Here is a 26,024-nt window from a genome sequence, read left to right on the forward strand (position 1 = left end):
GACAGTGTCATAACGCGATTTACCCTCTCCTGGCACGCAGCCGGGACTCAGTACGCAACAGCTATCCTAACCAACGGTTAAGTCGGGAGTCCAGGGCTCTCTCTCTGATGCGTTACCTCCACGGGAGAACTTGGTGAGTTTTCTTTACCATTTTTTCCGCTCTACACTCAATGCCAAAGAGATGCCACCGGTTCGAGGCCAGAGTCTAATGGACCATGAAAGAACAGTTTTTAGGTATGAGCTGCCAGCTGGGATGCTTGTTGCTCATAATCCGACCCTCTCTTTCTGCAGCTCGGACCCTCAGGGCCCTCAACGACGGAGAGAGCAGCTATTCTGGGACTCAGAGCACAGGGGGGTGTTTTCTCTTCATCGGGTGGCACAGGCGATAATCCAATCGCAAACAACACACGAAGCTGACTGATGGAGCCAGCCGAGTATGCCCGGAGAGGCCAGCATTCACCACGTGATGACTAAGGGCCTGGGATGGGCACCCGTGATGCAGAGAATCCACAGCCCCTTCCACAAGGGGCTCAGGGTCAAGTCAGGAAGACTGACAAGTGCATAGGCTCCAGCCAGGGCGCAGAGCACTGGGAGAACACAGGGAAGGGGCTTCCAGAACAGACCGGGGTCTGGGAAAGGTACAGGAAAGAAGGAAAGTTGGTCCTCCTGGCCACTGCTCCTCTCTGGCATCTGATGATTGAGCTCTATTTGTATGAGAGTGCCCATTTCCCCAAAATGTCCTTGATCATTTCTCTTGACCTATTTGTAGAATTTCCTGCCACTCAAGCACCTAAGCAGAGTTCGCATAGAAAATAAGGGCTGTTGGTAATTTCCCACAAGGTTCCAAAACACGGTCCCCGACGGGATTAGGAGACTTTCTCTGTTCATCCTGGTGGAGGAATCGGAGGTGGAATCAGGTGGATAGGCACAGAGGGGGAGGCCGCGCCGGGACCTGCCAACATCGCCAAAAACACGAATCTGGTTCACCTGGCTGCGGGGGCGGCTGAGGGAAAAGGGCCCATTCCGGCGCAGCCAGGGAAATGTGAGCTTCACGGTGGGAATTAAGAACATTTGCATCAAATTGCAAAATCAAAAAAAAACAAAAACAAAAAAAGATTAGAAAAAGTTTCCTTATAAAGCTTTGGTCCTATCTAAAGACATTTCGCCGCGTGTGTGAGTATATGTGATTTTCTTTTGAGGGCTGGGAAGCCCTGAGACGCGTGATAACACAAGGCGCCCATCCCCTGGGGTAGGACACGGCTGCCAGGTTTTCCCCCTTTGCAAATACAGTGAACGTTGTGGAGACCTTTCCTTATGCCCACTCCCGTGCCCGGTGTCGTGCGGGGCACTGCTGGGCTGCGGAAGGCAAGCTGTGCCTTCCCGGACACTCGTGTGCAGAGGCCGACGCAGAGATCCCGACCTACAACTAGAAAAACTTTGAGCAAGCGTATAAATCAATGATGAAAAAGAATAACACTCTGGACCAGCATGGGGTAAATGCCGCATATAAATCTTTGCATTACTGCAAACCTCAAAGGTACTGCAACTGTCCTCAGGTGCTTTGGAACCAGTCCAAAATGCATAGTTTAGTTAAATGCGCCTGTCCAGATGTCGAGATAAAATTAAGGCCTCGCTTAGACTCCATACCAGAGAAGCCCATACACATCTCTGCAGGACTAAGTCACTTCCTGAAGTATTTAGTGGAGTGTGAAGGGTCTGGGAGAGAATTTCAGAGAGGCTGGAAATGGCTGAAGAGTTAGAGACGAGGGGTCACAAGGAAACCATCCTACTTACAGGAGGGAGGGAGCTAACTGAAAATGAAATCTCAACTCCTCAAGGGTGGATTTCAACTAAACCTCCCCGCCCCTCCCCCCAAGCCAGAGGGGAGCAAGATGGCCTCCAAGTGCGGGGAATAAGAATTTGAAGTGAGCTGGTTGGCAGAACAGAGCACGAATCCAATATTGTACTTAATCTGTAGGTACGTTGGACTGGGTCCTCATTCCCCTGGTACTTTTCTCCAGAAATTTGGGGCAATTTGGCCAATCTTTGCTCCATGTGGCCCCCCCACCCTGCCAACAGGCAGACGAAGTTTCGGAAGATACTGGATCTCTCCCCGCATACTAAAGTTTTTTGGAGCTGCAAGTGACAAAGACTAACGTTAGCCAAAGAGGAACGTGCTTGAGGATAGGGCAGTAACTCGCTGAATGCAAAAGGAAGCCGAACCAAACAAATGAAATGAAAACAAGTTCCGGGAAGGGCAAAACTATGAAGCTCGTCTGTGAGGCCCTGGCACTAAGAAGCTTTGAGTATGCCATTCTGAGACTTGTCTCTCTTGCACCTGGGAGAAAGGATCTGGTGGGTCTAGTGCAGACCTGCATCTCACGTGAGGCCAAAGCAGGGACAGGGACACAGGAAGGGCATGCTGGCTGGGCATCTGCTCCTAGATTTCAGGAGCAGTACCAGAGAAGAGGGGTATCCGGGTGAGCGTCCCCAGAGATCAGCACTCTTCTCCCCTCTTTGTTACAGCAGCATATGGCCAGGAGTTGTTTCCAAACTCCACAGGTGGGAGGGGTAGGGGGTGCAGAGAGAGAGGGGGGGGAAAGTTTAAAACATTGTTAAATATGGATCGTATTACCAAAAAAAAAAAAAAGAAAAAACTGTGAAGTTACGAACCGGTCACGCTTGAAAAGAGGATATGTTCTCCTCTGTTAAAAAATGGCTAAGTTGGGCTCCATCCAAAGGACAGGAAGACCTTTTGGTACTAAGATTGTGTGATTCCTGTGGTAAAATGTCCGCTTTATCGTAGATCAGCATTTCTCAAACCGTGTCCATTAGATGTCAATCGATGTTCTATGAAGAACAGAATTCCACCTTTAATCACGTTTGAGAACTACTATGTTAAAGTTTGTGTCTACGATTGTCACTTAGGCTTGTGTGTTTTGTTCTGTGGGAGAATTTCTCCTAACATTAATACAGACCATAACTTTCCCAAAGGGGGATGGGATCATGAATGCAAGGTTTCCCAAATTCATTTGACACCATTGAGAAGCCATTTGGATTTTTTTTTTTTTAGCAATACCTAGTGACATGCTTAGGGACACTTGTGTTCCACACAGCACACTTTGGGAAACACTACTGTAGACCACATCTTTATATACCTTGGTAGTCTTCTTGTCTACTTTATGCAAAGAATGATCAGCACATAAAGCGACCTACTTTCTTTTTTTTTTTTTTTTAAGTTTATTTTCTTATTTATTTTGAGAGCTGGGGAGGGCAGAGAGAGAGGGAGAGAGAATCCCAAGCAGGCTCTACGCTCAGCACGGAACCCAACTTGGCACTTGATCCCATGAACTGTGAGATCATGATGTGAGCCACACCAGTGCCCCATAATGCTGCCTCATTTCTTGATAATGTCTAACTTGATTGTAGATTTATTTTACATAGCTTTTTTCCTGTTAATTTGTATAAAATAAAATTCACTCTTTGTGGAGTACAGTTCTATGGGTTTGGATAAGTGCATGGAGGTGTGCCTTCATCCCCATGGTCATGGTATAGAACAGTGCCATTGCCCCCCGCCCCCAATTCCCCGCCTCTTTATAATCAAGTCATCCTTCCCCAGTCCCAATCCCTGGCAACTACTGACCCGTTTTCCATCCCTATAGTTTTGCTTTCCCAGAATGTCATTTAAATGGACTCATGCATTTTGTAGCCTTTGGGTCTGGCTTCCTTCACTTCAGCAAAATGGCGTTTGACATTCATCCATGTGATTGTGTGAATTAATGGTTTGCCCCTTTCAGTTGCTGAGCTGTGTTCTCTTGTAGGTATGGATCACAACGCATCGATTCATTCATCCAATGAAGAAGATGATACAACTTCCTTGTCAAAATGATAAATCAAATAGAACATTTGTTCATAGTTAACAAATGAAGTGAAATTATGTCTCAAGTGGATATTATTGTCTCAGTAGAAGAAAATATCTGACAAATTGGGACAGGATTGTATTTTTCTTTTGATGGAGGGTAAGAGGCCAGGAGGAGAGACTAAGTGTGTCCATATCATTATTAAACATAAAAAAAAAAAAAAATCCCCAGCGAATTCCCTTGCAAGAGACTTCCCGCAGAAGCGATCCCTGCCAGATAGAGAAACTTTTGTCAGTAGGAACCTCCCAGAGGCATTGGAGGGTTTATTGGTTATTTGGTCCAGTACCATGATCTCATTTGCAGACCCGATAAAACAGCTCTCTTAGAAGCAGGACATAATGGGCAGAGATAAAGTTCTTTACATAAGAAAAACAAAAGCAACAGAATATTACTTATGAAGATCAGAATAATGAATTACATTCACTTATCTACTTGTAATCTCATTCCATTCTGAATGTTATCCAGTCTCCGGTGATTCTCATAGAAATCCGTTAGGATTGGATTTATAGACCAGGTGTGTCTCTTGCTGAAGGATGAGACAGTCCACCCTCAGATGACTCAATTCAAGACCACTCGTCGATTCAAACTCTCCATTCTGCTGTGGCCTCTAAACCCACTGTGGTCAAGGGAGTCTGATTCTCTTCCTGCAGAAAATGGTGCCTTTTCCCCATGGTTTTAAAGAAGAGAACTGAGTCCACGATGCTGTCCCCCCAAAGAAGAACTGGTTTGAGTTCTGGTGAAGAGTTACACAGATACCTTTGTTTCTGCTGATGTTTCCCTTTGTTTTGCTTTTTTTGTTGTTGCTAATGTACTTTCTGGAGGCCAAGTTTACTTTTCTAAATATCTGTGACAGTTTCTCCCGACACTTCTTGGACCCCCTTCTAATTCCATTTAGAAGGTGTAAGATTCTTGAAACTTCACAAAGATATCCTATTCAAAGAGAAATACGGTCTTATTTTCCTGGCTTGATACTCAGTACTGAGAGTGTCTGTTGTTCATTCAATGAAGATCGAATATGTTCCTAGGACAGACAATTGTCTCTGCCTTCATACACTGTATGGATACATAACTGACATATCTGAAGACAGTTCAGTAGGGCTTAATGTGTTTAAAACTCCCTTCATTGATCTATGAGAGAATCATCAAGTTCTCTACTTCTGGCAAATTTCCCAAATAATGACCAAAAGAAATTGTCAGAATTTTAAAATAAAAAAGACTGCAGACTTTGGCTTCCTTCAGAACTACACTTTATTGGTACAGATTCTCCATGTAAGGAAACTTTAGGGATTCATAAAATTAAAGAGGAATTAGGACATAGTAGTAAAGAAGAACGCTATTCATTTGAAATGATCGCATAATATATGTACCCAGGATGACCTTTGCATTCCGTTGAAGAGAATTTCCTTAGAGATAGCTAAGAACTCAGAGGGAAAAGTGAAAAAAAAAAAAAAAAAACAAGAGTTTTAGGAAATTTAGATAATAGGTTACACGTCATGTTTTTTTAAGATGTCTCCAATTCCATTTATTTTAAAAGGGGACAGTGAGGATTCTGGTAGGTTATTGGTAAGTGGAAGGAGTGTGGGTCAAGGCTCTGATGGGTTTCCAGGTGGGTATTAAACTGCCTTCACCTCTAGCCTAGAGAAGGGTCCAATCCCCCTACAATTACATGCAAAAATGCCAATGTCAGCCAACTCCCGATAAGGAGATGATTTATCAGAAGTACCTAGTGAGAGGGGATACAGAGAGTGGTGAGTGGTCACAGAACCTGAGAGCCTCCACCACCCCATAACCACCCCACACCATGGCCTATGGCAAACCACATGAAATGAAATCATGTCTCAGGTGCTTTGCTCTGAATCACGATCCTCATTTACTGGGAGTATCCCCCCTGAGAGGCTGAACTGCTAGATGTAGGAGTCAGTCTGTGGCTTTCCCTCAGTGTGAAACTCTCTAAATAGATCTACTTTCAGATTAGATCACTTTCTGTGCAAAGAGTCCAGCGATGAGGTTAGAGATTATTGATATCATAAGATCACAAGGTCTATGAAGAAGAGGGAAAGGATCAACGGAATGAGCTTCGCAGGACCTAGGTCACTCTATGATGGTTTCCCACTGACTTTAGGAAGCAGTCCAAACTATTTAATGTGTTCCCAAAGTCCTTGATGACCCCTGTTTACCTCCCTTCATACACTCTGGCTACATTGGCCTTCTTTCAACAATTCAAATGCCTAACGTTCTGTCTTGCAGTGGGACCTTCCTATAGGCTGTCCCCAGCACACGCAAGGTTTTTCCTCCAGACCCGTGTGCCTTCACCTGATCATCTCGAACTCCTCTACCACCTTCCAATGTCAGCTGAACTCAAGTCTCAGGGAAGCCAGACCCCAGACTAGGTTAGGCTCTTGACGTAGTATGTTGGATTGGCTGCCTAAAACCCATCTCAAACCCCACCAAGGGGCCTTTCCCATATACAGATACTAGAAAACTAAACAAACAAACATACATTTCCTAAACTTTTCTTGCAGTGAGATCTGGATATGGCCTGTGCTCTGCAGAGTAAACCCATCTACTGCTATAGTATTTCCTGGCAGTCCCATCCTAGCTGGTTTACTAGTCCTTCTGGAAGTTCCTGTAAACCCATTACCCTCTAACAAATCCCTTTCTTTTTAAGTTAGCTAGAACAGATTCAGTTTCTTGCAATTATCTGATGAATACAGACTTCCTACTCTACACCTTTATTGTTCACGTACTTTTCCTTCATAGCATACCTCACAGCTGCAAATAAATCATTGTTTAGTTTTTAGCATATATGTATCATCGCCACTGGATGACAAGCTCCTGAAGGACAGGGGTTGGGTTGTATCTTCAGCACCTAACATCACGCCCTTCCTGTAATAAGTGCTCAGTAGGTATTGGTGAATGAATGAGTGAATGAAAAAATGAATGACTATTTCTTCAACCCAGTTCTATCCCTTATTAGCAATTTTACCTTGAGTAACTTAGTTCACCTACCAGAGTCACAGTGTTCTGAAGAGACAGTGCCCTAACTCACCTGACATTGTATAGATCAAATAGGAAAATATATTTGGAAATATTTTATGAACATTTTATTCAAATGTTAAAGGTTATTATTCTGGGCTACTAAGAAACAACGAGTAAAGAAGAAAACGTGGTCAATAATTTTTTGGAGTCCAGCTGTAATAGAGCTTTTATTTTCTTAACATCGCAAGTCTATGCAAGTCCACACATATGGGAAGAATTTGCAAATCCCAGAGTCATCTTATGAGCTCCCAGATGTCCAGAACTCATAATAGAAACATCTGAGAGCAGTATTAAATTATAGCACAAATATGGCACTGCTCTTTATCGTAACCCAAGGTCAAATAAACATCGATTGGGACACATGGAGATTCTTCTCTTGGACGATTCCGAAAAGGATTTTGGGGTGGTTATACGAGACATAATAAGGACTCGAAACATATAAGTAAAATTACGTCACAACTTTGGAACCCAGGCTCTATCATTCAGATGGTACCTAACCTTGAATTAAGTGCCACACAGATGCTCCCATTCATTTTTTTGCCTGTTGTGTGCACATTGAATTGTGTGGGGCAAAGTGTTGGTGGTCACCAACCTGTGTTCCTGGGGGTGTTCCTAGGGATGGAGCTGGACTTACTGATCTTTTGCTCATAGGTTTTCAGGATCTGCTTTACTCTGATCCTCTGTTGACCTGCTTGGACGGCTGGGTGAGGGAACTGAGGGCTGAGAAGAAATGATGGCCGAGCGTCTTCCTTTGCAGGAGGGAAGGAAAAAAATAGTAGCAAAGGAAAATTGAATAGGCTTGTAAGGTAATTGGCAATTTTCAAATGCAGCGATGGGCAAAGGAAACAAAACGTAGAACATGTATTAAAAGTCAAGCGGATGGTTTAGAAAATACAGCTGTAGGATCACACAGATTTTGACCATCCAAACCAAATTCAATTATCATGTCTGTGCTGCTTTTCTGTTTCCGCCACTGAAAGGCTATTATTAGGTGCTCTCTCTCTTTTTTACATCTCCAAGTAATGCCTTCAGAAAACATTCCAAAAAGTAAACATTAGCTTTAGGCCATTTGATTACTGGTTTCCCAGAACGCTATGTTCTGTCCTGTTTCTCTCCATATTCCTTTAATATTAAAAATAGGAAATGACTGAAGGCAGTTGAATGGCTCTGCCTTGGAGGCTGTCCCCCCAGCCAGCCTCTCAAGCATTGTTGGGTCCTCGTCCCTCTAAAGCCCATTTCATCCTTATTACATAGACAGCCCAATGCCAAGCAGGAAAAAACAAAAACCAAAAAAAAAAAAATAGTAACCGAACATTTCTTTCCTCTCGACCAGTTACCAATTTTTTTTCAAAGTGCCTATGCTTTGTTTAACACACCTTTGCCGCTGTGGCTCCTTTTAGGTGAGGGTCGTTTTATTTTTCGTGCTAGATTATCATCTGAATTGAGAACTGGCTCTGAAAGTGTCAGGTGAGGTGAACAGAACCTGGGATCAGAAGGAGGCACACACAGGCACCCAGGAAGTGATCTGGGCCGATGGAGCTGTGGGTTATGTCTACCACGGGTGGCGCTCTTACTCAGAGGCTACTTCCTCCAAGCTCTGAGCTGACCCCAGGGTGGCGGTTGGGGAATGATGAGTGACATGCCCTCACGTAGGAACCACTCCTGGGAGTGTCAGAGGACTCAAAGAGAATCCACAAAGAAGCCAGATCCGTGTGTTTCTTTGCAGGTGGAGATGAATGGAGGTGAACATGGGCATCTACGCAGGAATTTCTCCTGTATTCCCCAAAAGCAACGTGGAGCGAAGTCTGTCCCAGTTGGTTTGTCTTCCCTCAATACGCATCCTCTAAAGCAAAACGAAAAGAGAAAATTGTGCAGAAAAGCGACGGCCGCTACCGTGAAGCCAAGAAAGAACTTAATCCGGAAGCCAAATTCATTTTAACATAAGCTTAAGTAACATCTCGGAAAGCCTTAAATCAGACGTCGCTTCACATCCTTTTCAGGGCTGCGGTAACATTCAAAAATACATTTGTGCACAGCTGTGATTGTTGGACGCAAATTATTTTGTCTTCTCCCCCTGAAATTTAACATTATTTTGTACATTTCCATGCCTGTGTCCCCACCATTTGCGAAGCTGGTCTTTGTTATATAGACTCCAAACCCATTCTCTCGTCTACTTAATCATTCAACAAATATTTATGAGTGCCTCCATATAGGAGAGACCCAAATATATCATCACAAAGAAGGTGCGGAAGGATAATACACCACGGTGGCTTTTCAACCATCTTGAAACCAACCTCTTCCCTTTTCATTCATTTTGCAGAGTCAGACTTCTGCCTCACTAAACTGAGACATTTCTCCTAAGGAAAAAGTGAGTGTGAAGTCCAAGATCTCATTTCGCTTCTCTGGGTTCTAGTTCCTTCTGTGTAAAGTGAAGAAGTGGTGAATTTGATATCTAAGCTCCCTTCCTTCACTGGAATTCTGGGCTCTAGGCTTCAGGAAATAGTAGCAACGTAACATACACCATTTTGCCAGACGTCTTACAGTTGCCCTGATGAGTCATGACGCTTCTCGCTAATCCTCTAACTCACCAGTGGCGAACAATTAAGAAGGTAAAATGTGTGTCTTAGAGCCCCGCCCCCCAAGACTGCTTAGCCTCAGACTGTGCAACCTCAGCAGCCGAGGCCAGGAATTTGCGAACCAGGAACACACGGACAGACGTACACAGCACACTTTTCTTTTCCGTTTCTTTCGCTCTGTTCAAGGGAAGACCAAGGAGTGCTTTGGGAAAACTTTTTAAAAAAATCCCTTGTGTGATTCGAAGAGAGAAATGAACATGTTCCCTCTTTAATACATATGATTTTATTTTTATTCCAGCCACCTATGAATCCAAAAGTTGTTGTTGTTGTTGTTTTAATGTTCTTGGCACTGGTGTTTCCCCCTCTGAGCCCATCGCTGTTCTGATTTCCCACTGAGATCTACAAGTGATCAAGAGATCAATAATTCCAAATGGTGTTTTCACAGGAGCACTTCCTTCCACAGTACGTAAAATGTTCTTTCGTGAAGACAGATGGACCCAGTCTGCAGGACCCTGCTTACTCGAGAGAAACCGTCTTTGAAAACTTTTGACAACCAGCGGGATAGCACGTCTGTTTCTATTTAAATGAGCTCATTATAGTTAATATTTTTGTGACTTCCAACCAGTTGTTCACTCATTTCTCAAGTGTGATACGTTTTAGTCAAAAATGAAACACTTTATGGCATAAATATTGTCAAAACCCCATTTTAACTACATCCTTTTTGGAACAAATTTTCTAGAGCAAGGTACTTTTTTAAAAAGGTACAGTGCTTATGATGTTTCTTTGCTGAAATAGATGTAAATGGAATGATTAACAGACCCCAGTTACCTTAAGAATCACACGTTGCCCCTTTTTACTTTTGTAGGTCTGTTTCTTTGGTGGCGTTTCTGGTCTGGCCTTTTAAATTGACTGATTTAAAAGATATATGAAGTCTACGGTCTATCTGCCATTTCATTGACCGAAATTATCTAGTAAACGGCATTTCTGAGCTGACCAGCAAAATGATAGCTGATACTTGTAACAATGATAGACGGAGCACAGGGAGCTCTAAGCCACAAAAAGTCAGACACCATCCAAAATGGCTGCTCCAGAACAGGAAACGTCAGAAAATGACACTCTTTGAAGAGAAGAAAACTCTCCCCTCCTATTGTAGGACTTTAGAGTGTGATTCTGGGGCGTTTGAATACTGGCATTTAGGGGGCCTCCTTTAGGTATTATTAGGAAGTGGCATTTTAGTCGGTGTACCTATTTGAGAGAACAGCCCTGTAGGGTGACACGTGATGGGGTATTGCCATGGCAAACAGACCTGAAAGGCACCAGAAGGGGCTCCTGGGTGGCTCAGTCAGTTGACGACTGACTTCGGCTCAGGTCATGATCTCACGGTTCATGGGTTTGAGCCCCGCGTTGGGCTCTGTGCTGACAGCTCAGAGCCGGGAGCCTGCTTCGGATTCTGTGTGTCCCTCTCTCTCTGTCCCTCTCCCACTTGTTCTCTCTCTTTCTCTCCTCAAAAATAAACATTAATTTTTTTTTAAAAAAAGTGGAATCCAGAAAAGACAGAGGTCTAGAATAAGAAATTCTTACTGCTTCTTTTCCAGTGTAAGAATAAAGTTCACCGGAACACCAGAAACGCGGTGGTATGTGACAGGTGCATGCGGATAATTCTGTAGATCACCACAGCTCCAAGAAATACCCTCGAGATCCCTCAATTCCCTATGTTCAAAAACCAGCCACAGCATCTTAATTTGGTTTGCTCATAAAAGGGAATAAGTTGATTGAGCCCAGCAAATATATCCATTCAACTTAGCGGTAAATGCTGACTCAGAAGTTAGTAAGTTGACCTTTAGGTACAAATTCACTTCGTACAACTTGGATGACCACTGGGTGAGGTGCAGACTTGTAGTCTCAGTTTCCACTACGTGGTGAGGATCCATGTAAATGGATGTTGACTCCCTAATACAATCACAGTGATGGAATCAAAGCATTGCGTGCTTCTGATGTCATTACCCAAGAAAAGTGAAATAATGTCAAATGGAAATTGCGTTGTATTTTAATTCCTTAAAAAGCACGATTAAAATATTGATAATACTCACCCCTGATCGCTAAGTACTTCCTAAGTGCCGTGCCCTCTTTTCATTTTTTTAATGTGTATCATTTGTTTAAGTCCTTACCCCGTCCCTAAGAATATCCCCGTTTTCCATATGAAACGATGAAAGCACAGAGGGGTTAAATAAATTGGCCAGGATCACACAGCTAGTAAAAGGCGTAGTCAAGATTTGCACCCTGGCAATTTAGGTCTGCAGTCCATCCTGTTCATTACTAGGCAAAATCTCTATTCAACAAATAATGTCATGAGTTACCGTTCTCCGACCAAGCCAGAAAAATGTTTCATTAAATTAAACAACACTCCCCTGTTCACAGTAGCATTCCCTAGCATTTCTTCAGCCTGCTTTGACCAGGGTCGTTAAGAATACATCCTCTTTCATGACACCAGTGTGTCTGAGGTCAGGATTTTCACATGTGGTACAAGGACTCTTTCCCAGGTCAACCCCTTGACTTTCAACCGCGAGTGTACTCTGAGTAACCTAATGTTCTGCAACACAGAGATCACCGCCGGGCCAGAGAAAGTGGGGGAAGAGTGGAGCCAGGCTGCAATTCCTGTTTGTTTTGCAGTGTGGATACCGAGACCACGCGACTGGCAACTTCTGCCTCTTACATCATTTGTCTCCTCTGCCAATTATCGGCCCTGGGAGTGTTAACCAAAAACTTTTCTCCCTCGCTGTTCTTGAAGCAAACACACAATTAAAACACAGGTGTGTTTATCTCATTGGAATCTTTGCCACAAAAATTCTAAGATGTCACCCCGGGAGAGTAACGTAACCTCCCTGGGTCACCAAACGAGAGGCGTGGGGAGCTCTAAAGGGAGACACTCGTCTCAGAGCGCGCGCCCTTGAGGACGCACTGTGCCCGGCTCCGGAGGGGCACCTGCACAGCAATGTGTCAAACAGGTGCTCTGACCACAGGCATCGCCTAAGGGGACGGCCTTTCTGACGGGGGAGACCGAAGCAGCCCGGCCAAGCCCGAACAGTGGAGACCTCAATTTGTGTCTAGTTGGCATCGCTCAAGGGTCCGGGCAGTGATAACCCCAGGTTGGTGCGGCAGGGATGGGGAGCAGGAGAACAGCTAGCCCGGAGGGATGGGACGTCTTCCACAGTGCAGTCTTTCCGCAACCACTTACTCATTCCTATAAACACCTTTTTAGTGAAAGCCATCTATGTCCAAGCACTGAGCAAGACAAGAGCTACCCCCCACCCCCACCCCACCCGCTCTCAATGAATGCAGAGCCTAGCTCAGGAATCCAGGTCAGCAGAAATCAAATTGCAAACAGCAGGCCCCCCTGGGAGAAATGCGAAGAGAGTAATAGCTCCCCGGGCAAGGTGAGTGGTACCGGGTGGGGAGGGAGGAGGAGCTCAGAGCACGTCCAGTCCGCGAGCTATGTTTGTGGGAGCGCCTCTAAGGGCACCAAGACCACTGGTGAGGTTGAGAGTCTGCGAGGTCAGAGAGGTCGGGTGAGTTGAGAATGGCTAGCCTGTCGCCAAACCGCAGAGGCTGTGTGCTCTCTGCCCAAACTCGACTTCCTGCTGCAGGGCGCCAAGGCTCCACAGACCTCAAGCCCAGGTTAAAGCCGGTCCCACACTCGTAGGTATACAGAGGCGGGGGGCGGCGGGACGGGGCTTGGCAGGCCGTGCTGAGAGTGCATTTGAAATTCATGGCATGGTGTGTATTTTTGGTATCAGACGAACTTTTCTTTAAATACTCACCTCCTACTGATGTTAAGATAAGCTTGGATACTCAGCACACCAAGTCATGGCAAAGGAAGGTGGTCCAGCTGAAGGCTGCATGATAAGAAAAATTGACAAGCAGGTGAAAATGCTTCAGAGGCACCTGGGGGGCTCAGTCGGTTAAGCGTCCGACTTTGGTTCAGGTCATGATCTTGCGGTTCGTGGGTTCAAGCCCCGCGTCGGGCTCTGTGCCGACAGCTCAGAGCCTGGAGTCTGCTTTGGATTCTGTGTCTCCCCCTCTCTCTGCCCCTCCCCCTGCTCACATTCTGTCTCTCTCTCTCTCTCAAAAATGAATGAATGTTAAAAAAAAATGTAAATGCTTCACATTCAGCTAATAATGAATGAACAGAAAAATTAAAGGCCACTGAGGCTAAACACAAATTTGTTTTCATATGTGACAGGTAGACAGACAGAGATATACCTATATGTAATATGATGTATAGAGAGAAATACCGATACAGATATGGATATAGGCTTGGCTTCTATTCTGAGCCTGACAACTCGGACGGACTATGGAAAGTTCTGTAACCTCTCAGTAAATTAATATTTTGCTCCTATTATAGATGAAGCAGTTTGTTTTTTAATAATGTGAAACTTGCCCATCAAAGGCTCGCCATGCGAAACAGATGCCATGCGTTGAGCAGCGTGATGCTTGGCACATAGTAAATGCTCAATAAACGCAAGGCCTTTTTCTAATTACTCAGTCCCATCAGCTGGTAACAATGAACTTGGAGAGAGCTCGCCACCCAGGATCCCTGATGCCAAAACTTGCAGTTAATTGGAAAGCGTGAAACCCGGCCGGCAAACAGGTAGAGGACGTTGCTTAGTTAGCCCCGGGTTCTTTTTGCATCTTATGGCACAGATCGAAGCAGGAGGCCACATGCCAGCTGGGACTGCGGCGATCTGAAGGAAGCATGTGGCCTGCTGTGCTCATCCGGCCTTGGCATTGACTTCCAGGACCGACAATACATCCCCAGGTAAATGGTATTAAACTGAGCGCTTGAATTATCCTGTCACAAGAGACTGGGTGTGGGATTATCTCATATCCTATCACCAGAGCTGCTTGAATTTCCACCCTCACCTTGGCTGAACCGTAAGGACAGCTACTTGGTGCCTGTGAGGCGAAGGCCGGCTGGGGATCCTGGTAGTGGCACCTAAGAATCTCAGCCCGGTGTTCCAGCGGGGAGGGCTACAAAAAAACGCCTCGACCCGGGCTTCGGGTTGTTTCACGTCAGAATTATTTTTCCCCGAGGTTGGCTGCAATTACCCCTTCATCCTGGCTGTATTTCCCCCGTGAAAGAACGTTGACGGGCTCGCTCACAGTCGCTCAGGTTACCTATCAATCCTCCTAAGATGGAATGTCGTGCCTGGTCCTTGTTGTTCCTTGCAAAGCGCAACCCCGCTGCCCTCCGGAGCAGGCTCTTTATTCCCTCCATTGTGCTAATCAGAAACACTTAGCCGCTCTCCTACTCCGACGCTGAATTAATAAATTACAAATGCCTGTTATCAAAGATTGGGAGGTTTTGACAAGTGATGTAGTTGATCGCAAATGCAAGGTGGTGTCAGGGAGAACCTGTGTTTTCAGGGTGTAGACGGCGGATCAGCCCTGAATTGGAAAAATAAACAGGCGAGTTTGATGAGCTGAAATTCATGGCAGAACCTCTTCGTATTTCCCGAGGTTTCTAATCAAAGGCGCGTCTTAACTGGCCCCGGAGGGAAATGGAGGATGAAAGGCGCTGACTTGATGCCCACTTTACCTTGCCTTATCCCAACATTTTTTTTCCCCCTCCTTCCTTTTGCCTGTTTCTAAAAATAGCCTGGCAGGTAAGAATTAGCGATAGGATGTTATTTAGTCAAAAACAAAAACCCACCGCATAATGTACCATACCTTTAAAAATTTTAACATCTATTAAATTAAAATCAAGGAAATTGACACAGATAGGATAAAAGAAGATACAGCACCTCTAGCTTATGCCAACTAAAAATAAGAATTATTAATGAGGCTCGGCTTTCTTCTGCTGTGCACATTAATTATTTATGATAATAATACTCTGCACTGCCATATTAAAGAATTTTCTTCACCCAGCTTCCCAGAAAACTCTCTCTTCTTGGGGGAAAAAAAAAAGGAACCTCAACATGTTAAGCCCACAAAAGAATACATTCCTCTCGGTGTATTTATTATACTGGAAGATGAATATAGTCTTGGGTTATTAAACTGGAATGAAAAACACATCTTATTAGAACTTACATGGTGATTTTTATTCTCACTAGTTTCATATAAACTTAATGATGCAGACTGCATTTTTATGCTCATCTATTTTAAAATGGTGCCTGGAGCAAAAAAATCTTCCATTAATGCCAGTTTGGTATTTCAAATACAATTTGATGTAATTTACTTCAAATATATGTGAACAGAGAAGGATAATGCCAAGTGCATTTTCTAGATTCAAATGTGGGTTAGCTCATGGCAATGATTTATTAAACCTAAGTTTTTTGCAAAAAAAAAATTCTTTTAGTTATAACATTTTTTTAAAAAAATGAACCTCTACTAGGTTTTATGGGGGGGATGGGAGAAAGAAAATGATGGATTTTATGATAAAAGACTAGCTTTAACCTTATTCTAGGTTTTAATACTTATCAACTATAAATGAATAATAATGCATTTCCCTCCACTGATACGCTGAAGCTATCTAAACCCATTGTTTTTCTTAAACTCTTATACTGTAGAATTATATTCATGGATATGTCAACATAGAATCATCCAGTTTAGAGAGGTTTGGTGTTTGAAGCTTGGCAAACTGATATCACATAAACTCTTAGATTTCCAATCTTTCTATTGTCTCTCAACGATTTTTAGAAGAACTACATGTAAACAGAACTTTAAAAAATAAGTTTAAATATTATCGCCCAAACTGTCATTTCTGGACCCAAGTCAAGCCCGATTTTCACGTGCGAATCTCAAAAGGGGAATTCATGGCACTTTCTCCATTTTCTTATGCTCGATGGATTTCTAGTCTGATCTCTGCTGCTCCAGGGGGACGCTGCGCCAGTGTCCACATGAGGGCATGGCTGGTGCACCTGCCGGGTGTGCTCACAAAGGCATCTTGTGAGATGTGATTGTTACTGTGCGGGCTTCATCCCTATAGTAACACTCTAGTAAGATTACGGAGCCTTTGTTGCCTCGAAGGATCTCATCCTCTGTGGTGGTACTCCAAAAACAATGGGCCTTGGTTTCTTCTTCACCCTGCTTCCTGTTCGAACTCAGTTTCTTCAAGGTCAGCCAGCCATTGGTCTCTGAGCTCTGAAGTGTCCCCTCTGCTGAAAGGGGGGGGGGTCCCAAGATTCGAGTTTTGCTTCTTATTTTTCAGCCTTGTGGTACATTCCCATGACACAGCGAAATTGAGTCTTTTTCACATGGGCTTTATGGGCCTTTTCTCACAGCTTGGGTTTGGGGACAGGCACAACGAAAAGGACCAGAGGGGACACATGTCAGACCACGGTGCGCACAGGGTGTGGACAGCTGCCCTCGCTCTTCCCTTCTTGGTTTCTGCAGAGAAGTGGCCTCTCTGTGACATGGCAGGAATTGGTAGGGGAAGACGGGAAATAGCCCTGCTTCTCCCCAGGGTGCTGGGTGAATGACTGGAGGCGACAGACCTGTGGGAGATGAAGGAAACCTAGAAAATCCTGTGCCTGTGCCCTCGGTGGCCTCTCTCTCAGCACCTCTGAAACACGGCAGCCTAAGGAGTAAGGTCCATCACTGGCAAGGACTGCGCTGAGAGTGGGTAGAACCTTCCAGAAGGTAAGAGTCTGGGAGGGAGAAAGATAAGGATTTAAGAAGACTGTCCCTGGCTCGGCAGTGCCTGGGTTTAACGCAGTCAGTACCGCAGAACGTCTAGCTTCAGTTTCTCGGTTGCCCAGGCTGGAGTGGGCGGAGGGGGCGGAGAGCAGAAAACACGGTCAGTAAGACACACGAGAAGAGCTGGCTTTTAGTTTCATCATCGTGCTGCCAACCAAGGAATGTTCCTCCTTTGTCGCCACTAATCAAGTCAGTTGGTAAGAAAAATAAACAAGCCCATATTTCGGGAAGATTTCTGCATTTCCAGGAGGGCTGGCTCTGTGTGGCTATGCCAACGCCCACTTCCTTCAGACACATCACAGGCTCTGTTTTCCCCTTTGTCCTCGGGTAGGAAAGAAAGAATAATTCTTCTAAGTTCTGCAAATATCTTAAGAATTATTTAATGGCATAAAAAAGTTTTAAGTTTATTTACCTTGAGAGAGGGAGAGAAACAGAGAGAGTGAGTGAGCAGGGGAGGGGCAGAGAGAGAGGGAGAGAGAGTGAATCCCGAGCAGCTTCTGCTCTGTGCGCACACAGCCCGGTGCAGGGCTTGAACTCACGCACCGTGAGATCATGACCTGAGCCAAAACCAAGAGTCTGATGCTTAGTTGACTGGAGTCGCTCAGGGGCGCCTTTAATGACTTTTTTAAAAGCTACGTTACCTGCACTTTTGAACTAGAAACTAGATGGCTAGCCACACTTCTCTGCCAGATATCTGGGTCTCGGTCTGAGCCCAGTAAGCAGCGCCCTTTGTAAGGAAATGGCAAGAACATTCCCATGTTTCTGCTCACCTTCTCTTCTCATTAGCTGAACAATACAGAAATCAAGGCTCAGCAAAGTCAAGGAAGTAACTTTAAAAGTGTAGGGAATATGGGGCACTTGCATGGCTCAGTTGGTTAAGCGTCTGACTTTGACTCAGGCCACGATCTCGCAGTTTGTGGGTTCGAGCCCCACATCGAACTCTGCGCTGACAGCTTGGAGCCTGGGTCCTGCTTTGGATTCTGTTTCTCCCTCTCTCTCTGCCCCTCCCCTGCTCGTGCTCTGTCTCTCTGTTTCTCTCTCAATAAATAAACATTTTTTAAAAAATTTTTTTAAAGTTTAAGAAATACTCCATACTCCAACCCAGGACACACACGCAGAAACCCGCAACTGAAATGAATTTCACAAAGCACTTAGCCTTTGTAAAGATGGGACAATGCTGATATTTCCTCTTTTTATTCTATTCCGATTGCAGAGCTAAACTGATTGGACCACCCACTACTGGGTCACACACTTGGTTGGATGACCGGCCCCCAATCCCGTGATGCTTGAAGGTTTTCCAGGGTCCCAGTCCTGTCTTCAAGTCCTCGTAATTGGGGAAGAAAATGTCATCGACTGGCTGGCAAAGATACCTTTGAGAGAGTAAAATCTTTTTCCATCTCGACTTTGTATGGGGAAGGAAAAAACAGCATGTAAGGAGACCAACAAAAAGTCAGCCCACAATTTTGGATCAGGAGGGAGCAGGAATTTGGGGAAGGAAAAAAATAGAAAAGGGGGACGAACACAGCAGAAGGCTGGAGCCTGACAAAGCAGGTGTTTAAAGGACCTTGAAGAACAGAAATGTTCAATGTCCATTTTACGTGTTTGCCTTCCTCCAATGTAACCCTTTCCATATCGCTGAAAAGTAAAGTCTGATGCATTCAAACGGCCTTTGTGCTGGACTGGAAAATGCAGGACCTCAGCAGGTGACTGAAATTCCAACTGTCCCACATACACCTTCTGCCGAGCCTGGAGTGCAGAGAGCAGAAACCTGCTGAGGGGTCAACCTCCAGCCTTTCTAGAAAGTGACCACTGGCAACACACAGAGCTAACTGTGTTCGGGAGGAGAGGGACCCTTCTGTTATGATGTGGCCTCAACAAGCAACTCGGGCATACGTTTATTTAAATCATGAAGGGTTCTTACATCCTTCATTTCTTTTCACAGTTACCATATGTCGTAAAGACATAAAGCCCCTGTCTTTAGCCCAATTGAAACATTCTTTATTTGAACAAATACCCCTGTTTTTATTTTAGTATAAAACAAGTTATTTTTAGTTTTTGCCGGCTTTATTGAGATATTATTGACATATAACATTGTGTAGGCTTAAGGTATACAGGGTGATGATTTGATACACGTATATACTGTGATATTACCACAATAAGGTTAGTTAACACATCCATCACCTTTCATAGTTACCACTGTGTGTGTGTGTGTGTGTGTGTGTGTGTGTGTGTGTGTGTGTCTGTGGTGAGACTTGTCAAGATCTCCTCTCCTAGCACAACATTCAAGAATACAATACGGTATTGTTAACTATAGTCACCCTCCTGCACATTAGATTCCCAGAACTTATTCATCAAGTGGAGGTTTGCACATTTCATCGCCTTTACCCATTTTCCCCATTCCTCTTACCTCTTCCTGTCCCTGGAAACCACTAATCTATTCTCTGCTTTTCTGTTTCCGTGAGTTTGGTCTTTTAGGATTCCACGTATAAGTAGCATCATACAGTATTTATCATTCTCTGTCTGACTTAATATCTTAGCATAATTCCCTCAAGTTTAATCCACATTATTGCCAATGACAAGGTTTCCTTCCTTTTTTTTTTTAAGGAAAACAATACACCATTGTGTATCCATTTACCTTTATCCATTCATCTGTCAATGGACAGTTAGATCAGTTCCATGTTATTGTAGATATCTCTTCAAGATAGTGATTTCATTTCCTTCCTGTGGATACCCAGAAGTGAGACTGCAGAATCACATGGTAGTTTATTTTTAATTTTTTGAGGAACCTCCATACTGTTTTCCACAGTGACTAAACCAATTTCAAGTCCCACCAACAGTGCACAAGATTTCATTTTCTCCGCATCCTCACCAACACTTGTGATCACTTGTCTTTTCTATAATAGCCATTCTAACAGATGTGAGATGATATCTCATTGCAGTTTGTTTTTCTTAATGATTTTTTCTTAATGATTAGTGACGTCAAGCTACCTTTTCACGTACCTGTTGCTGCTCATGTGTGTATATACCTTCTTTGGGGAAAAATGTCTGTTCAATTCTTTGCCCATTTTTAATCAGATTATTTGTTTTTTGATGTTGCGTTGTATAATATCCTTATATATTTTGAATATGAAGCCCTTATCAGATATATGATTTGTAAACATTTCCTCCCATTCTGTAGTTTGACTTTTCATTTTGTTGACCATTTATTTTGCTGTGCAGAAAAGCCTTTTAGTTGGATATAGTTTCACTTGATTATTTTTGCTTTTGTTGCCATTTTTTTTTCCTTCAACAACTAAGTATGTTTTAGCTATTGGCCACCATTCTGGGGGCAGCAGAGATAAACAAGGCCTAGTTTCCACTCTTAATGACCATTGCATCCTGGCAGAAATATCCAAACTACTAACAAGAGATAATTGCCATAACCATTGCACTGTAGGCATTCAAAGAAGAATAGGTTATTTCTCACTGTTGAAATCAGGGAATGTTTTGTAAAGGACCAGAGACCTTATGGACCAGGACTTATGAACTTCAAAGACCAGGAGGTAGGAGAGACCCAGCATTTGCAAAGGAATTAGAGCAAGAACATGGGATCTGTGTAATTAGATGTAAAATTGCTTTTTCAACTTTGCTACCCTGATGCCTCGCCAAAATTAGGTGCTCAACAAATTATTTTGGAATGAATTAATGAACGAAAGTTAGGATCCTGACCTGGAAGCATCATTCGGGGCTCAGACTTCATCCTGTAGGTTTCTGATACAACAGGGTCAGGGCCTTGTTTGAAGAGATAAATTACACAGCCTTGGGAAGGGGAGATGGGGGAATTCGAAGATTCAAGGCTGACATAACAATCCACTAGATTTTTAAGGGAAAAAGCAATGAGAATAGAGGGGTAAAAGACGGCTTCAAAATACACTTTGGAGGTGGAATCATGAGAAATTGTAAATATCTAGCTATAAGGAGCAAGTAAAGAAAGAAGTCTTAGATTTTGAGTTTAGGTGACTACTAAAAAGGGAATTGCCGTAAGAGACATTAATCTGATCATTTAGAGATTGCATATATGGGATATGGTTGCACATGAAGCAGCATAGAACGGTAAAGCCCTTCCTTCAGTACTGCGTCTCCCTGTATGTACTTCCCTTCCTGTGTTACTTCTGATTAGCTATCTGCGGGGAAAATAACTGTGAACTGTTCTCCCAGCGGCAGGTGATAGATTTACACTGATGCACCCAAATCTTAGACCTGGGAATTCCTATGTAGTTCTCTTTTGAAAGGAGCTACCATCGGGGGTGCAGTTTGAGCCCACCAACAAGCAGTTAATTGGTCCACATACAGAAAGAATTCTAAACCCTGGCTTCTTGGCCCCTGAATAAAGGAGCCACAGTCTGGCGTTAAGATTCCAGAACAAATGGAAGAAAAATGACACAGTTACTGAAATAGAACTGAATCAGATATAAATTTATTAACTAAATATTTCACCTATTTCGATGGATTGTTCTTTCACTAAAGGTCTGGTCTCCCCAGTCCGGTTTCTCATCAGAATTATCTGGAGAGAGGGGCGCCTGGGTGGCTCAGTCGGTTAAGCGGCCGTCTTCGGCTCAGGTCGCGATCTCGAGGTCCGTGAGTTCAAGCCCTGCGTCGGGCTCTGTGCGGACCGCTCAGAGCCTGGAGCCTGTTTCAGATTCTGTGTCTCCCTCTCTCTCTGACCCTCCCCCATTCATGCTCTGTCTCTCTCTGTCTCAAAAATAAATAAACGTTAAAAAAAAATTTTTTTTAAAAGAATTATCTGGAGAGATTTTTTTAGAACTTCAGATTCTCTGGCACCCTCTCAGGAATTTTGCTTCAGTACGTCTGTGGTAGAACCCAGGAATCTGGGAAGAGAGTCACAAGTTCTTCAATAGTCCTTGATTCAACATGGTAATACAACTTAATTTTGCTTTCCTGACTTGGCAGTTCTTTATCACAAATACTTTTTCTTTTTAAAGTTTATTTATTTATTTTTGAGCATGTGTGAGCAGGGGAGGAGCAGAGAGAGAGGGGGAAAGGGAGAATCCCAGGCAGGCTCCATGCTGTCACTGCAGAGCCCGACACGGGGCTCGTACTCATGAACCGTGAGATCACTACCTGCACTGAAACCAAGAGTCAGAAACACTAAACCTGCTGAGCCAGGCACCCATTTCAAATATACTTTTATTTTATCTACTTCTTTTTTTTTTTTTTTTTTTTTACACACCATCTAAATATGCCATGCATGGAACAGAGTAAAACCTAGCATTCTAAGTGAACTTGGTTAGATAATTGAATTTTTGAACATAGTCATAGTTATTGTTAACCACCCTGCGGGCTCATTGAGACGACTGAAAATTGAAGTTTCCGTTGGTGTTTTCCTAAGGACTTTCCCATCCAGGGCTTGCATAATTAGTTATAGTTGTTGTCTTTAATTCAAATAACAAATTGGAGATTTACCCTGGCAAAACTGTGTTCTGTTCGATTTACTCATGGTGTTTGTAAATGGTAGAGGTTTTGTTGATTCCCTGTAATCCACTGAATGTGAGCTCTCTAGGTTTTTCATTATCTGCAGACTTGATAAGAATACCTTCTTTGTCCTCATGTAAGTTTTTAATAAAAAACGTAGAACAGAACACGCTAGAGAACATCCAACAGGCATGTCACTAGAAATCTCGATCTGTGGCCGTATGAGACTGGTAGCCAGCATCCTTTGGAGGCTGACCTTCTATTGGATAATCCACCTTGGAGCTAGTAGATAGCTTGCCCTTGGAGAACCCTGGCTTCAACTTGCTGTGTAATTGTGTTTGCAAAGAATCATGTTAATGTTTAAATCTAGAACCTGATCTGAGATTTTATTCACGAAGGGCATGCTCTTTCCCAGATTGGTGCTAGCCGTCCTTGGTCCAACCGTATTTTCAGGGACAGTCTGTCCAGCTTTTTGGAGAGTTAACGAGTAAAGATACAGATCGTGGCCATGCAACAGTGTTTTTTCCTTTTGTGAAACCACCATACATATCCATGAATCAGACCCCAAACCTTGATCCATCAGGTGAACTGGAATTCATCCATATAAAGACCCAAGTGAACGCTATATCTTGCTCCGCTGCTAAGCTCGGCCAATGAAAAGACACTAAGAAAGTATGTCAGGCTTATTCATTTTCTCTCACCACAATAAATTCTAGCCATTCCATTCATTTCTGTTTATTATTGCTAACTATTTCTGTTGCACAAACACACAATATTCACAAAATTTTCTTATCCCCAGTAAAACGACAATAATGTACGTAAGGAAATTAAGATATACAAAGGCTATTGCTTTGCTCAATGACAAGAAAGATTTCTTAAAACCTGTGATTTGGACCAGGTACTGGTTTGCTAGCCAAAGTCAGCACACAGTCTGTTTTTGTAAGACCTAAGAGCTAAGAATGGTTTTCAATGAATTGTTACAGAAGTCCTTACATGATAACTCTGCTTTTCCTCTTTGCCTGCAGAGCCTAAATATTTACTAGTTGGCCTGTTGCAGAGAAAGTTTGCTATCCCTGATTTAGAGTAGCCAAACTAATCATATGGCTATTGCAAATCCATTGAAGTTTCTTTGATAATTTACATTTTACTTTAAAAAAAAAAAGTATTGAGTTAGTACTCCTCATCTCCTTGCCGCTGAGAAATATGCTGAAAGCGACCCAATATATTCAGGGCTTGTTTAGCGTGTAAAAAGAGACTCAAAACCATAGGGCACCAGGAACCCAAGGTCTCTGCCTCCTGGTTCTATGAACAGCCCCGTTGGGTATCCATTGATGTGAATTAGTCAACACCGCAAATGAGAGAGCCCACCATAAAACAGCATCCTTTCTCCACGGTTCCAGAAAGTCTCCAAAGAGGCTAATCAGCTGTATCAGAATGAAGATAACACAAATCACCGACGTGAATAAGCACAATAAAAGAAGGATCAGAGTTTTCCTTGTCCCCCTTGATAATTCAAAGTATCTTTCCAAGGTTCTTAACCCTAATAAGTATGAAGTGAAGAAAAACACAGGAGTCATAAAACAGGAGAGTATATATTCTCCCCATCTCATATTCCCTGCAAATATTTGCTCCCCTGTAGTGATGTGGAAACACAGGTGGCAGGTAGGACCCTTGGCTAAAGGTATGGGTGAAAACCACCCACGTCTCCTTCCACGTTACTGTCGCCGAGTTAGTGGAAGTCTAGTCGCTGGCAGACCCACCGATTGGGGACTCATCTTTCGGTGAAGTATATATGCTGATGAAAAGCTGCCTTCGTCGCAGAGAGACTGCTAATTGTTTGATTATACAGGTCTTCACATTAATGAAGCACTATTGCATGGGTTTGGAGCATGGCGTGCAACCAAATTACCACCCCAGCGCTCACGCTGTGAAATCTGATTATTCATTAGCCAGTCAGAGAGTGGTGCCGACGTCGTTGCTTTTTTCAAACCGTCAAATGGGAATGACTGCTGTTCCCGCCCCCCCCCCCCCGCCCCACTTGAAGAAGATGAGGATGTGAATTTGTTGCATATTGGGGAAGGGGAGCGACAGAGTGAGATGGGGGTTCCGCGAGAGTTGTTTCACACATTTAATGTGATGTGTGTTATGAAAACCCGGGAGCCAGGCGGATTGGCATGTCCCGCAAAACTGGATTCTGGCTCACATGGCCGCGCTTCCCAAGCGCGCTCGATCCTGGGCCTCCTTGAAACAAGCGTTCAATCACCAAATATGGTTGCTTGAATTATCAGGAATTTTGCCCTCTCAGGACTGCCTGATGAGAATCCCTATAAGGCAAGTGTCCAAAGTGTCAACAAAGGAAAGGAGGTCTTTGGTGTTTGTGTGTATGTATGTGTAAGTGTGTGTGTGTGTGTGTGCGCGTGCGCGCACGCGCGTGTCATGTTTGTTTGTTCTTTTGTTTGCTTATTTTAATAACTTCTATTCCCACAAAGAAAAACAGAGTAATCAGAAGAGGACATAATTACTAGATTCATCTATCAAAGTTGTCTTAGGTTTTTTTTGTAAGTGAACAAAATATTTCCTTCATTTAAAGTGCAAAAAAAACCCATTTTTTTTTTATTATGCCATTTCTGTCTATTGCTAAGACAGATAGAAACTTAGTGTGATAGGTTTAAAGAATTACTTCATATATTTCAATGCCAATGTCAAAAGTCAGGGGAAGAATTCAGCTATGACTCCTCTATTTATAACTCTAGCTGCATTGGGTTTCCAAAACAAATGATGGAAATCCCTGCCTCAGTACCAAGGAAAGATACCAACACTGGCAAATGGGATTATCTCTAATGAGATTACACACAATGTGATTAAGATGTGAATTGACACTCCCTGGGAGGGACAGGGAGGTTCCTAAGGAAGCAAAAACCGAAGTGGGTGAAGTATAAGAAAGAGAGCCTTTCCTAAGAAAAGGTACTCTTTTCTCAGAGCCCAAAAAAAGAGGCAGAAGGGACCAACCTTGCTTTCTCTAACCAGTCCATGACAAAATCCAAGCTTGTGATCAACATTAAAAGGGTCCCCGAAGGGAATAAAAAAGGGCACAAAATCTATTTCAGACAATTAAAAAAATTTTTTTAATGTTAGTTGATTTATTTTAAGAGAGAAAGGGAGAGAACAGGGGAGGGGCAGAGAGAGACAACAAAGAGAGAGAACCCCAAGCAGGTTCTGTGTTAACAGTGCAGAGTTAACGTAGGGGCTCAAACCCATGAACCGTGAGATCGTGACCTGAGTGGAAGTCAATCATGAGTTGGACGCTCAACCAACTGAGCCA

The 26,024-nt window shown here is 43.6% G+C and overlaps 1 long non-coding RNA gene across 3 annotated transcripts in view; it reads right to left on the reverse strand.

Annotated features, from left to right (window-relative positions):
• The window catches only part of LOC113593952 (uncharacterized), a 124,037-nt gene that overhangs the window by 35,111 nt on the left and 62,902 nt on the right, over positions 1–26,024 (reverse strand). The window contains exon 4 of one of the 3 annotated variants that reach the window (XR_008298764.1): positions 7,108–8,802. The exons of 1 other annotated variant lie outside the window; for it this stretch is intronic. This is a non-coding gene — a long non-coding RNA (uncharacterized LOC113593952). Of the gene's footprint in view, positions 1–7,107; positions 8,803–12,969; positions 13,429–26,024 lie in introns of those variants that run through there. One more of the 3 variants, XR_008298766.1, reaches the window with a different exon arrangement.

The sequence above is a fragment of the Acinonyx jubatus genome, chromosome B2, assembly GCF_027475565.1.
Source record: "Acinonyx jubatus isolate Ajub_Pintada_27869175 chromosome B2, VMU_Ajub_asm_v1.0, whole genome shotgun sequence".
NCBI lineage: Eukaryota > Metazoa > Chordata > Mammalia > Carnivora > Felidae > Acinonyx > Acinonyx jubatus.